Raw genomic sequence first — 15,242 nt, forward strand, 5'->3', positions numbered from 1 at the left:
ACCGTTTCAACACCTTTTCGAGTTGGGCATTACAAAAGTGAGTTCCCCGATCACTAATTAAAGCTTTCGGGGAACCAAACTGAGAAAAGAGTTGCTTTAGGAACGAAACTACGACCCGTGCATCATTGGTGGGCAAAGCTTGTGCTTCAACCCATTTTGAAACATAATCGATAGCAACAAGAATGTAGAGCTTATTATTCGACTTCGGGAACGGGCCCATGAAATCAATCCCCCAAATATCAAAAACCTCACAAACTTGAATGACATTTTGAGGCATCTCGTCTCGTTGGGTGATTTGGCCCGCCCGTTGACAAGCATCGCACGATTGACAAATCCGGTGGGCATCCTTGAAGATAGTAGGCCAATAAAACCCGGCCTCAAAGACTTTTCGCCCCGTAACTTGGGGACCATAATGCCCACCTGTCGGACCATGATGACATTGGACAAGAATGCGTTCGCATTCTTCTCCGGAAACACACCGGCGGATCATTCCATCGGAACACCGCCTAAAGAGATAAGGGTCCTCCCAAAAATAATACTTAAGGTCACTAAAGAACTTCTTACGTTTATGATGTGACCAACCCTTCTCTAAGAATCCACCAACTAGATAATTCGCAAAATCAACGAACCAAGGGTCTTCACACTCCTCCACCTTCATGAGATATTCATCGGGAAAATCATCATGAATAGAAGTCTCATCGAGAACCTCACGGGAGGGGTTCTCAAGACGTGAAAGGTGATCGGCCGCTAAATTCTCGGCACCCTTTTTATCCCAGATTTCTACATCGAATTCTTGCAAAAGCAATACCCAACTTATCAATCTCGGTTTAGCATCGGGTTTAGAGAGCAAATGCTTAAGGGCCGAGTGGTCCGTATACACAACCGTCTTTGCTAGTATGAGATACGCACAAAATTTGTCAAAAGAGAAAACAATTGCTAGGAGTTCCTTTTCGGTGGTGGTATAATTTAGTTGCGCTCCTTGCAATGTCTTACTAGCATAGTAAATGGGCTGAAAATGTTTACCAACACGTTGCCCCAAGACGGATCCGATTGCAAAGTCACTAGCATCACACATAAGTTCGAATGGCATAGACCAATCCGGACTAATAAGGATAGGTGAATTAGTGAGCTTTGCTTTAAGAAGATTGAAAGCTTTGTGACACTCCTCCGAGAAAACAAACGGAGCGTCCTTTTCAAGAAGTTTATTTAAGGGCGTGGCAATTTTGGAAAAATCCTTGATAAACCGCCGGTAAAACCCGGCGTGCCCAAGAAAACTTCGAACAACTTTAACATCGGTAGGGGCTTTAAGCCCAGCGATAACATTGATTTTCGCCTTATCTACCTCAATTCCAACTTTAGAAATCTTGTGCCCGAGAACGATGCCCTCACGAACCATAAAGTGGCATTTCTTCCAGTTGAGCACAAGACTGGCTTTTTCGCACCGAATCAACATACGCTCAAGATTAAGAAGACATGACTCGAAGGTGTCTCCGTAGACTGAAAAGTCATCCATAAACACCTCCATGCAGTCTTCGATCATATCATGGAAAATCGCCACCATACACCTTTGAAAGGTAGCAGGGGCGTTACATAAACTGAACGGCATACGCCAATAAGAGAATGTGCCATACGGGCACGTGAACGTGGTTTTCTCTTGGTCTTCGGGTGCAATAGGGATTTGGAAATATCCCGAAAAACCATCAAGAAAACAATAGAAACTTTTTCCCGCCAACCTCTCCAACATTTGATCGATGGAGGGTAGGGGAAAATGGTCCTTTCGGGTGGCATCATTTAATTTTCGATAGTCAATGCACACCCGCCATCCCGTGACAATCCTGGTAGAAATTAATTCATTCTTTTCATTTGTGATCATGGTCATGCCACCCTTTTTGGGCACACATTGAACCGAACTCACCCAAGGACTGTCAGAGATGGGATAAATAAGACCTGCATCAAGGAGTTTAACAATCTCCTTTTTAACCACTTCCTGCATATGTGGGTTTAGTCGCCTTTGTCGTTGCACACACGGTTTGAAGTTATCTTCCATTAGGATTTTGTGTGTACAATAAGAGGGACTAATACCCTTAATATCCTGAATTTTCCATGCAATAGCCAGTTTGTGGGCTTTTAACACGGAGACAAGTTTAGACTTTTGACTTACAGAAAGACCGGAAGCAATAATCATCGGGAGTTTAGACTCCTCCCCAAGAAAAGCATACTCCAAATTATCCGGGAGTGGTTTCAACTCTATTTCAGGAGCCTCTTCAATTGAAGTTTTTCTCCTGTATGCATTTGCTTTCTCCAACTTCTCATGCTCTTCTTCGGTTGACTCATAACCTTCAGCCATTAGGGTGGTCATCAAATCCACCTCATCTAACACATCCCCTTCATCACTTGCTATTTCACATTCCCCTGTTCCCTGCAATTCTGGAAACTCCTGCAAAAACTCAACATGTGTGTCCACGGTTTGCAAAAAAAAAACAAGTGTCATCTAGGTAACCGGGGTATTTTAATGCCTTATCAATAGCAAAGGACACCTTTTGGTCACCTATTCTAAGGGTCAACTGTTGGCCATAAACATCAATTAGACATCTAGCGGTATTCAAAAATGGCCTTCCCAAAATAAGTGGAATCCTTTCATCCACTTCCATGTCTAGAACTACAAAGTCGGCGGGGAAAACTAATGTCCCGGTCTTAACTAGCATGTTCTCTATAATCCCACGAGGGTATTTAATAGAGCGGTCCGCTAGTTGTATGGCCATACGAGTGGGTCTAAGTTCCCCAGGTGCTAGTTTAAGGTAAATAGAGTAGGGCATTAAATTAATACTAGCACCCAAATCCGCCAATGCCCGCATACAAGCAAGATCCCCCAATAAACAAGGAATAGTAAAACAACCCGGATCTTCCAACTTCTCGGGAAGTTGGTTTGTCACCACCGCTGTACATGCTGCATTTAACGTCACGGATGAAACACTTTCCATCTTCTTTCGGTTGGTAAGCAAATCCTTCATGAACCGAGCATACTTGGGCATCCCCGCAATAACATCAATGAAAGGTAAGTTGACATTCACTTTCTTGATCAACTCCATGAACTTTGATTTTTCCGCCTATAACTTCTCTAACCTCTATTTTCTCGGGTATGGGAGCGGTGGTTGATACTCCTTAGCTACCGGTTTAGCAGCAACCTTTACCGGTATAGTTTCAACTTCCTCAATCACCTGTTCCGGCTCCTTATCCCCCTCCGGTTCACTATCAACTACCGGCTCACTATCTTTAACCAATGGAACTCGCAAATCATACTCAGCAGGCTTCTTTGGTGGATCATATGCTATACCACTTCGGGTGGTGATAGCATTAACGTGCCCATTTTTCGGGTTAGCATCCGTGTTACTTGGTAACTCCCCCGGTTTTCTCTCATTTCTCTGATTAGCAAGTTGACCAATCTGTTGTTCCAAATTATGAATCGCGGCTTGTTGATTCCGGAACATCTGATCATTCTTCTCATTATTCTGAGTAACAGTAGTAACAAGCTGAGTTTGAGATATCACAAGCTTTTCGATCATAGCTTCAAGATTCGACTTTTTCTCTTCAGCTTGGGGCTTTTGAAAATACCCAGGAGCTTGTTGCTGAAATCCTCCACCCGGCGAATTCTGATAATTACTGTTACTACCTCCCTGACGACCTTAAGGATTGTAGGGATTATTAAAATTGCGGTTAAACTGAGCGCGCCCTTGAAACTGATTATTATTTTGCTGACTGATGTACGCTATCTCTTCCTTTTGACCTATCGTTAACCCCGCATCACAATCTTTAGCTAAATGTAAACCCCCACAATACTCACAACCAACCTTCATACCATGAATATCCTTATTCAACTTCTCTAAATTTCTACCAAAAGAATCCAACTTAGCACTGATAGACCCAAAATCATCATACGCACCAGTGGTCTCGGTTCTCTTAACTGAAGCTGAATGGGATGACTCATGATCTTGATGCCATTCGTGAGAGTAAGCAGCTTGCTTTTCAATTATCTCTAACGCCTCTTCTTCGGTCTTATCCATTAACGTACCACCTGCTGCTTGATCAATACTCTGACGAGTTGGAATGTCACAACCTTTGTAGAAAATCTGAACCTTTTGTAAATCATTCAACCCGTGTTGCGGACACGAGCGTAACAAAGTAGCAAAACGGTCCCAAGCATCAAATAATGTCTCACTGCTCTTTTGTCTAAATTGTGAAATTTCTACTTGAAGTCTAGCAGCTCGAGATGCAGGGAAAAACTTCGACAAAAACTTATCCTCCAAAGTCTCCCAAGAGGTAATCGTGCCCTCTGGTTGCTTATCTAACCATCTCTTAGCTTCTCCCTTAAGAGTCCAAGGGAAAAGCCTTGTCTTGATTGAAGTATCGGCAACCTCATGTAGCTTAAACAAATTGCAAACATCATTAAAATTACGAAGATGCTCGTTAGCATCCTCAGTATCCTTGCCATGAAATCGGCAATCAGAAGAAATCAAATTCAGGATCGGCCCTGTAATTTGAAAAGGCTGAGTGATGTTCGGTTGAGTAATCGAATTGCCTTGGCCCCCTCGTGTGGCCTTCAACTTTTGTGCCATAGTCTGAGGATGAGGTGGTTGTTCTTGGTCAGCCATAACTTCAGTCTCGAAAAGATCTAAGGAAATGTAAGATTCTTCTTCTTCTCTGATTTCAGGTGGTGTATCGGGCACCACAGTTTCAGAACTACTTCCCAAATTAATTATATTAGCACTTGAAGAAAAAGATGAATCCACTGTAGACTGTTGTTCGCGACTTAACGCTCTGAATAACTCTCTTTCGGGTTCTGCAAATGGTTGAAAAATCGGAGAATTAGAAGAACGCGTATGTGGCAAGCACTACCTGTTACCTGCGAAATCACCACTAACAACCGATTAAACGCACCGATTCAACTTGAGAATAACGAAAAGAAATAATAATCTATAACTAAACTAAACTAAGAACAATTATATATCAATCTTAATCTTCGACACAACCATCCCCGGCAGCGGCGCCAAAAACTTGATATGTGAAATTGAGTCTATTATTTATAATGGGAAAAACTAGTTTAAAGATTTACTACACACTAACGGGCAGTGTACCCGATCGTGCAATAGTATAAAGTTGGTAAATCCAAGATCGTTCCAAGGATAGTTTAGACGTGAAAATTAAGATTGTAACTAATGAATTAACCTAAGTTAAATCTAGAAAATTGAATTACGAGATAATTTGTTTGGTTGGCTATTTAACGATTAGCCAAAATCAAAGATAGCTTTAATTAATAACAAGATTGAACAATATTTTTGGTGTTTTCAGTTTTAAGCTTTAGAGCAAACAAACGAGTAAAATAAGATAGTTGTAAACAATTAAAAAATTGAATGCTTGTCTAGACCTTTTTCACCTAGTATTGGATGCATTTAGATTAAGCCCCAGTTATTATCTAACTTATGTGAATTATCTAGTCAGTTCTCCTGGAATTCCCCAGCGCAAACACTTCAATTAAGATTACACGACACGGAATTCCCCGTAGCCTAAGACCTCCTAATTGTGACTAAACAGTTCAACTGAGATGAATACTCAAATCACAATCACACCAACTCTCGTTGCGCATAATTCACCCCTATTTCGTCTAGCCTTTTGAATTCAATTTACTCTCGTCTCCGAGTAAGCAAACAATCAATTAAGATAAACCAATTGTAAATTAATGCACTAAATTAATGAACTCTCGTCCTATCAAACAAGTACACAACCAATTGAATCGAAGAGTCTAGCTTCAATAAGAATGGTTCTTTAATCCAAACATCAAATCATCATAAATTAATCAAACAACTGATAAGTAGCATCCAATACATAGGTTATTAAATCTAGACAAACATTAAAGAACTTAGCCAATAATCATGGCAACAATAAAAATCACAAATAAAGTAATAGAGAAATTCATTGTTTATGACAAGAGATTAACCTAATCAATGATTGAATCCTGAAAGATAAACGAATCGAGACTTGTTTCCGGAATGATTGATACCTTAGAATGACCTTGGAAATCCCCAAAAATCACCTAAGTTCGTCAAAAAGCTGCTGGAATTCGTCTGGATACGATAATGATAAATTAGGGTAATTTTCGGGCTTTAAATAGGTGAAATTCTGAACCCGGTTAAAACCTTGCGCGGCGCGCCTTTACTCGCGCGGCGCGCCAAATAACTGATGAGCTGAAATCTACCTTTTAAAAACGTTCGAACTTTATTTCATGTGGAATGGCGCGGCGCGCCACGCTTTGGAGCGGCGCTCCATATCATTTTTGCTGAAATGAGCTGAAAAACTTAATACAAACACCAAAACTCGAATCGGACTAAACCCTTTCACTCGTTTACATCGAAAATCACCCAAAACCATCAACTAACTTCAAAATTAACCTCCTTGGTCTTGGAACTCAAACTTTTCACAACTTTCACCGAAATAATTCCAAATCGTATCCAAAAGGACCAAAATGTACCCGATATCGCTAAGGAAAATGCGTATAAAATATGCGATATCAACCGACTACTCGACACACCTTGAATATGAGCGAAGAGGAATTTCGTGCCTTTCTTGCTTCAAACATAGCCGCAGTACAGGCCGCGCTACATACCAACAATAACTCTGAATCTAGCAATACAGCTAACGGCGCAGGAAATCATGTAGGATAAGAGTCACCAATACAACAACAACTATCCCAACAATCGCAACATCAATTGCAACTACAACAAACGGCACAACAACAACAACAACAACAACTACAACAATCATCCCAACAACAATAACAACCGCAACAACAACAACAACAACAACAATCAGAAGCAAATATGCCAAAGGTGAGAGAAGTATCACTCGGGGTTCTGCACCAAATTTTGCAACAAGTGTAAAAGAAATGGTCATAGCACGGCGAAGTGTGAGGTCTACGGACCAGGGGTTAATAGAACGAAAGGAATAAATGGTGTCAGAACGAGTAATGGCGGAGCAAGTAGTGTCAGAGCAAGTTATGCCAATGTAGTTTGTTATAAATGTGGAAAACCGGGCCACATTATTAGAAATTGTCCGAACCAGGGGAACACGAATGGACAAGGCCGCGGAAGAGTTTTCAATATTAATGCGGCAGAGGCACAGGAAGACCCGGAACTTGTTACGGGTACGTTTCTTATTGACAATAAATCTGCTTACGTTTTATTTGATTCGGGTGCGGATAGAAGCTATATGAGTAGAGATTTTTGTGCTAAATTAAGTTGTCCATTGACGCCGTTGGATAGTAAATTTTTACTCGAATTAGCAAACGGTAAATTAATTTCAGCAGATTATATATGCCGGAATCGAGAAATTAAACTGGGTAGCGAAATATTTAAGATTGATTTGATACCAGTAGAGTTAGGGAGTTTTGATGTAATAGTTGGCATGGACTAGCTGAAGGAGATGAAAGCAGAGATCGTATGTTACAAAAATGCAATCCGCATTGTACGAGAAGAAGGAGAACCCTTAATGGTGTACGGAGAAAAGGGCAACACGAAGCAACATCTTATTAGTAATTTGAAGGCACAAAAACTAATAAGAAAAGGTTGCTATGCTGTTCTAGCACACGTCGAGAAAGTACAAACTGAAGAAAAGAGCATCAATGATGTTCCCGTCGCAAAAGAATTTCCCGATGTATTTCCGAAAGAATTACCGGGACTACCTCCACATCGATCTGTTGAATTTCAAATAGATCTTGTATCAGGAGCTGCACCAATAGCTCGTGCTCCTTACAGACTCGCACCCAGCGAGATGAAAGAACTGCAAAGCCAACTGCAAGAACTATTAGAACGTGGTTTCATTCGACCAAGAACATTACCATGGGGAGCTCCTGTTTTGTTTGTCAAGAAGAAGGATGGTACATTTAGGTTGTGTATTGACTACAGAGAGTTGAATAAACTTTCCATCAAAAACCATTATCCACTGCCGAGAATTGATGACTTATTTGATCAACTACAAGGCTCGTCGGTTTATTCGAAAATTGTTTTACGTTCTGGATATCATCAAATGCGAGTAAAGGAGGATGATATTCCAAAAACTGCTTTTAGGACGCGTTATGGTCATTACGAGTTTATGGTTATGCCGTTTGGATTGACTAACGCACCAGTTATGTTCATGGACCTTATGAACTGAGTGTGTGGGCCATATCTTGACAAGTTTGTCATTGTTTTCATCGATGACATACTTATTTACTTAAAGAATGATCAAGAGCACGAAGAACATTTGAGAAAAGTGCTAGAAGTATTGAGGAAAGAAAAACTGTACGCTAAGTTTTCAAAGTGTGCATTTTGGTTGAAAGAAGTTCAATTCCTCGGTCACATAGTGAACAAAGAAGGTATCCAGGTTGTAGAGACCCGTCCTTATCCACCTGGACGAAATCTTCAACATTTGGTCCCATTGCGATGATTGACTCCAAGTAGTATCCTTAGTGTGAGCTAATGCACAGCGGAAGACTTAATTCGTACCTGAGAATAACATGCTTTAAAAGGTCAACATAAAGTTGGTGAGATATAGGTTTGATGCTAGCAGCGTTATAACTATGGACCACAAGATTTCATATGTAAACATTTTAATAAAAATATTCTAAGTGGTTGAGCACTTGGTAACCATACTTAACATTTAATCACGTCGCATATTCCCTTTATTATGAAATCTTACTACACCGTACCAAGTGTAGTCACGAAACGAAGTACTGTGCAACCGTTGAATACTGGTCGTCCAGTCCGGTTGGGGTTGTCAGGCCCGATAGATCTATCAACAGGATTCGCGTTTACAATACCGCTGTAAATATTAGTTACCAAGCTACAGGGAAGTATGCCAGTGGTACAACTCAACGTAGAATATATTTTTCAGTTACTTGTGTCCATAACGTAAATTATTTATAAAAACAGCGCATGTATTCTCAGCCCAAAAATATTTAGAGTTTAAAAGGGATCTATATACTCACCTAATGTATTTTGTAGTAAAAATACATATAACATCACTGATCACGTATAAAGTTGGCCTCGGATTCACGAACCTATATCATTTGTATATAGTTATTAATATACTTAATTGTAATCGAACAAAATTATATATATAAGTTTATTAGTTTTATCATTTTTTTATTAATAACTTATATGTATCATATATTCATTTTATATATTTAAAAAAAAATATATAAATTTTATTATGTTATATGTAATAATTATTTAAATAATATTTGTTATAATAAAAATAATAATGCTAGTAGTAATATTAGTAATACAAATAATGATAGTAATAATAATACTGTTAAAAATATTAATTTTAATGTTAAAATAATAATAATAGTAATAATCATATTTTTCATAAAATTAATAATATTAGTAATTTTCATAAAAATAATAGTAATATACATAAAATAATAATAAAGATAATGATGATAAAATAATGATAATTCTAATGATAATACTAATGGTAGTTTTTAAAATGATAATTTTAATAGTCATGATAATAAATAATAATAATAATAATAATAATAATGATAATGATAATAATAATAATAATGACAATAATATCCATAATACTTAATAATAATAATAATAAGAATAAATGAACTACCTTAAAAAGGTTTTCCTAAAAAGATTGTCTCAAGCAGGGATTGAACCCGCGACCTGTCTTTCCCCCACTGCACATCTAACCATCTGCTCTACCTCTAATTTCTGTTTTAACCTTCTCGATCTTATTCTAAATACGTAAAAAAAAATAAACCCGTTTTATTATCTTCATTATTATGTATAGTCCAAAAGGGAGTGGGTTTCAGCCCATTTCAACTTCACAAGCCCGAAATAACCAAATCAAGTCCAATATCACAATAGTTAACCGGCCCAAGTAAAAAAATTAAATGGAATTTCGGTTTAATACATATATCTGAATATTACTCCGTATTAATAGCAATATATCAAAACCCAGAACTGTAGCCCTAAAAAAAAACAAATCGAGCAACAGGAGTGATAGAGGAGTGGCAGTAACGATGACTGAAGCTCATGGTGGTCAGATAGTTGCAAGCGGTGTCGCAGATAGTTGCAAGCGGTGTCGTGTTTGGTGATGATTGAAGTTTCCGGCGGTTATGGAGGGTGGAGGGTGTCAAACGGATGAAGGTAAGAGAGTGATGGTTATTCATAGTCTTCAATTTCCAGGAGTGAATAAGTGATAAAGAGTAATGGCGAGGATTTTTAAGATGGGGTTGCGGTGGTTTGGGGATGATAATGAAGATTGTAGGTTATGAGTTTGCAACGCGAGGTAAACAAAAAAAATTATGATCCGGTGATTGTTTACATCGAACAAAAAAAAAATCAACAGAAGGATACCCGTTTCAATCTGTGTGTATATGTATATGTTTATATATATCAACAAAGTGATGTTTTGTTGATGATTGTGAGTGAGGTGGTGGCGTGAAAGTAGTAGCCGAAGTAGGAGATTGCAGGGTGTTTGTTCATGGTGTTGTTGAAGTGGTGTAGGATGGCGGGTGTCGGTGGTTATGATGATCATGGTGTTAACCGGTGGTGGTTCAAGGCGACTCTAGGGTGGCGGTTGAAGATGGAAATAGTGATGGTGTCGGGTTAGTAATTAAGGTTGAAGATGGAATTTAGTGTTGGTGGTTCATGTAAGGATTAAGATAAAAAAAATTGGTGATATATCTTCATATGTGTATACATATATAGCTGGAGATATGGAGATAGATTAAATAAATAATACTTTAATAATAATATTATAATAATAATAACATAAAGAAGAAAAAGAAACGTGTTGAAACATTTGCAAGTTGGCATATTTTGGTATTTTCTTACCGACGATTTTCCCCGGATATCTATATCGGGTCTATTGCTAAACAGGGAGCGTATAAAAAGTGTTCCTAAAAATCCCGAACTTTTAGATTAGATATTTTTAATTATTCCACTCATTAATTGTTTAAAACCGGATCAAAAAGGTTCGACAAGTATTTTATTTTAATTCAAATTAATCTGTACGGAGTATTAACACTCAACTCATCAAAGTAGAAAAATATTTTTATTAATCCTAAATTTTATATAACTTAATTATGGATCAACATTAAGTATATAAATATATATATATATATATATATAAAATATTTATATGTATCTATTTACGAATAGTTGTTCATGAATCGTCAGGCATGGTCAAAGGGTATTGGTTAACTGAATATATATATTTCAAACTTTCTAGACTCAATCAATAAGGTTTTTGCTTATCGTGTCGGAAACATATAGAGTTTAAGGTTTAAATTTGGTCGGAAATTTCCGGGTCATTACAGTACCCACTCGTTAAAGAAATTTCGTCCCCGAAATTTGGTAGAGGTTGTCATAAATAACAATAAGAATGTTTTCATGACGAATATGAGATAAATATGGAGTTTTATCATATTTAAGTAATATAGATAAAACAATTCGATTATGCAAAGAGTATGAGTGAAGCTATCGCGAGAGAGTGAAATGAGTAAATATGGAATCGTTTTAACCGATGACGTAGTTATGATTAATTTCCGAAATTTAAGGGATTTAAAGAAAATTTTCCGTAATAAGATTTGGTGTTTTCGGTGATTTAGGAAATCAAGATCTTCCTTGATTAATGCAATAATCTGTTTTGATTCCTCAGTCGGATATTTTACTATAAATCTATCCCTTCATTTTCTTATTTTCCACAACTCATACCTTCTACTCTTTCTTATTAATTCCTACTTTCAAACATTCGGCAATATGCTCCATCCCATTCTGATCCTTGATATACTCTTAATTTTCACATCCGTCATTCTTCTCTTTCATCTACCGCCGGAAGAATCTATTTACTTCTACTACACTATTGGGTTTATAGTGTTTCTAGTTCTCCCGTGTCTTTATATCGCTATCTGCATCAATATATATACAGTTTGTAATTTCTGGGTGGTTGTTGGGTTTTATATTTTCCCTTTGTTTCTTCTTCCCGTCCCCGAATCAAGCGAGTAATGATCCGAAATTCGTAGGTATGATATTTGGAATGAACATAGCTAATGCTCTTAGAAAGAAATAGTAATGGCACGATTTTGATTTTGTCAAATTACCAGATTATCCTGGAAAAGATAGAACTATCAAGATGATATGTTTCTAATACGTTAAGATTGAATAGAATGTAAGAGTCGTGTAACATGGCACATGATGACGGTACTGTGAATCATCACATTCCATTAGAAACTTAACATGAATTACTGTAATATAATGAAGTTGATCAAGTTTCATTATATTATACTAATTCATGCATCAGTTCCCAACACTGCTTCAGAACATTCCTATTTTAAACTTGAAGGATTTAGAAACTAACACAGTTTCCTTTATATTGTAACGCAGATATTACAGAGAGATAAATGATTTCAGATAAGGATAGTGGTGAAAATATCTTCAGAAATATTGAGGATATTTATAATGAAAGGTATGATAATATCTTGGAATTTCTAATGTCGAAGGATGATGATGAAGATTGACCTGTAAGGGTTTAGATTCAGAAGCAAGGTGTTTGATTCACAGAATCGTCATAATTCTTTATGTACAAGTTTAGTCCTTGTAACTTGTTCAGAGTCTCCTTCATGGTTTGCTCAATCCGGTTTTCAGTACCAATTTTCTATCAAGCGTTCCTAACACTTCCTTCTTTTATCATCAACTTTTGGTCATTAAGACCTTCTACAACATGCTGCTTCGTCAGTATTTTCAAAGTTATCGGATCTGGGTCATTGGTTATCAAACCAAGATGGTTTAAGGAGAATTGTATTTTTAGATGATTAAACGCTGATGGTAATATGATGGAATATAAAAGGTTCTCCGGTAACGATGGCGAAAGAACAACGTATATATATATATCGAGATTGTAATAAGAGTAGTCTTACTGAGATATCGAAGTGGAGCTGTGACAAAATTAGTTAATTGAAAAGGAATCGCGTGATTGTTTTTGCTAATGGATGATAAGGAATTCGATGCGGATACGTTTTAACTATAACTTCGAGTTCGAAAATTTTCAGGTGCATAACTGTATGCATAAATCTTTCTTCCGTAGATGAGGTGCGTCTGGTTCAACTTCTCGATTGAGATGTTTTCAAGAATCATGAAAAATTGTGAATGCGAATTGTAATCGTCAAGATACAAATGAGGTTTAAAATAGAATCAAGTGGCAAACTTGAAGGATTGTTTAGTTTCATATGTAATAATCATCATTTTAACTCATTTTTTTAATTGTCCAAAGTTAGCAGTCCAATAGTCCGATTGTCCAATGGTTCAATAAATTCATATATGAACTAAATATATAATATTCGAATTACTTAATACGTATCGTGACCCGTGTACCGGTCTCGGTGTCGATCACAACTCAAAGTATATATATATTTTGGAATCAACTCCGACCCTGTATAGCCAACTCCCACCTTCACATATAGAGTGTCTATGGTTATTCCGAAATATATATATAGATGGGTCAATATGATAAGCCGAAACCTTTTATACGTGTCCCGTTATTTAAAATGCGTAAAATAAATAAATATATATCATGACCCATTATACAACGTGTTGTCTCAGAATTAATCCGACGTGTTGTTGTACATGTGTCCCGACGGTATGTAAAGTACAGAAATTAAAATTGCAAGAATGTAAATTGCGATAAATTAAATATTAATCAGTTAGCTGGGAACAGTTAGCCGGAACAGTTAGCGTGTAATCCTATCACAATTTCAATTAATTAATTCATCTGTTTCTAACAATTTTTATTTTGCCAATGTTTCTTCATTATGCCACTTGTTGGATTCGGATAGGTAAAAATCCAAATATGAAATTTAAATGGAAATGGTTAATTTGGGGTGAACGGATACGTATATCGGTAATTGTAAGTAGGATAATAAATGATCGTTGAATCAGATTCGAAGAATGTACAGTGTAACTTGTTAATGTGAATTCTAAATATTCCTTGGGTACTACCCACCCGTTAAAATATTTTCATCATTAACAGTTTGTACGAAAGAAATTTTTAATTACAATCTTTATGAAAATATATTTGCATATGTATTTTCTTCGGATGTAACTATGAATTTAATGAGTCAATAAAATATTCAACTCATTTGATTTATCGTTATTACTAGGTTACATAATCTCCAAAACATTAGAGATTACATAATCGTCATGTCGAACGAAGAACGATACGTAAAGAAGAGGTAATCGGTGTAGAATGATATGTAGAATAAAGATCATATTCGAAGTTCAGATGATGATGTTGAGGTACGTGGTGCGGATGTGATTGTTGGTGGTGGTAATGATACGGTTGGTGTTGATGCTGATGATGCTGTTGACGTCGATGATGCTACTGGTACTTAAGATTGCGAGGTTGATGTTGTTAACGGTACTGGTTATGCTGCTGGTGCTGCTGCTGGTGTTTGTAACCTTCGCACCGTGTTCTCCAAAGCCGTCACACGAGCGCGAAGTTCGTTAATTTCTGCTAGTACACCAGGATGATTGGCGGTTGGAGTGAACGAATGAACAAGATCCGAAATATGGGATAGGATATAATCGTGACGAGATACTCGAGAAATGAGAGAGAAAATGGTTTCTCGAACAGGTTCACCGGTAAGTGCTTCAGGTTCGTCGCCAATGGGGCAATTCGGTGGGTGAAAGGGATCACCTTCTTCTTGTCTCCAATAATTTAGTATACTACGAACCCATCCCCAATTCATCCAGAATAGATGATGAGAAATTGGTTGATCCATTCCAGTGACGCTGCCTTCGGAGCCCGAATGGAAATCCATATCAGCGTAGCTGTCGGAGTTGGAGGAATTCGAATTGGATGCGGAGTTCATCTTGTATAGTCGGGGAAATGAATTTTTGGTTTGGAATAGATTATAGGAGTTGGGTTTGGTATTCTTCAATACATAATTTACATATGTATTTATAATACTCAAAATCCCGTGAATTACGGCGAATCTTTGAAATTCGTCAACTAAAGTCCAAAGTAACAGATATGCTAAGATATGAATTTTGTCTATACACTATCGATGCACTAAATGCAGTAAGACGTGTCTAGATTTATGAATGATAAGCAGGCAATTCCTAAGGAAGATAAGCAGGTGATTTTCGACTAGATATGATAAGCAAAACTTTTGGCATGTAGACACGGTCAAAGTCCAG

This window comes from Rutidosis leptorrhynchoides, chromosome 2 (assembly GCF_046630445.1).
Source record: "Rutidosis leptorrhynchoides isolate AG116_Rl617_1_P2 chromosome 2, CSIRO_AGI_Rlap_v1, whole genome shotgun sequence".
Lineage (NCBI taxonomy): Eukaryota > Viridiplantae > Streptophyta > Magnoliopsida > Asterales > Asteraceae > Rutidosis > Rutidosis leptorrhynchoides.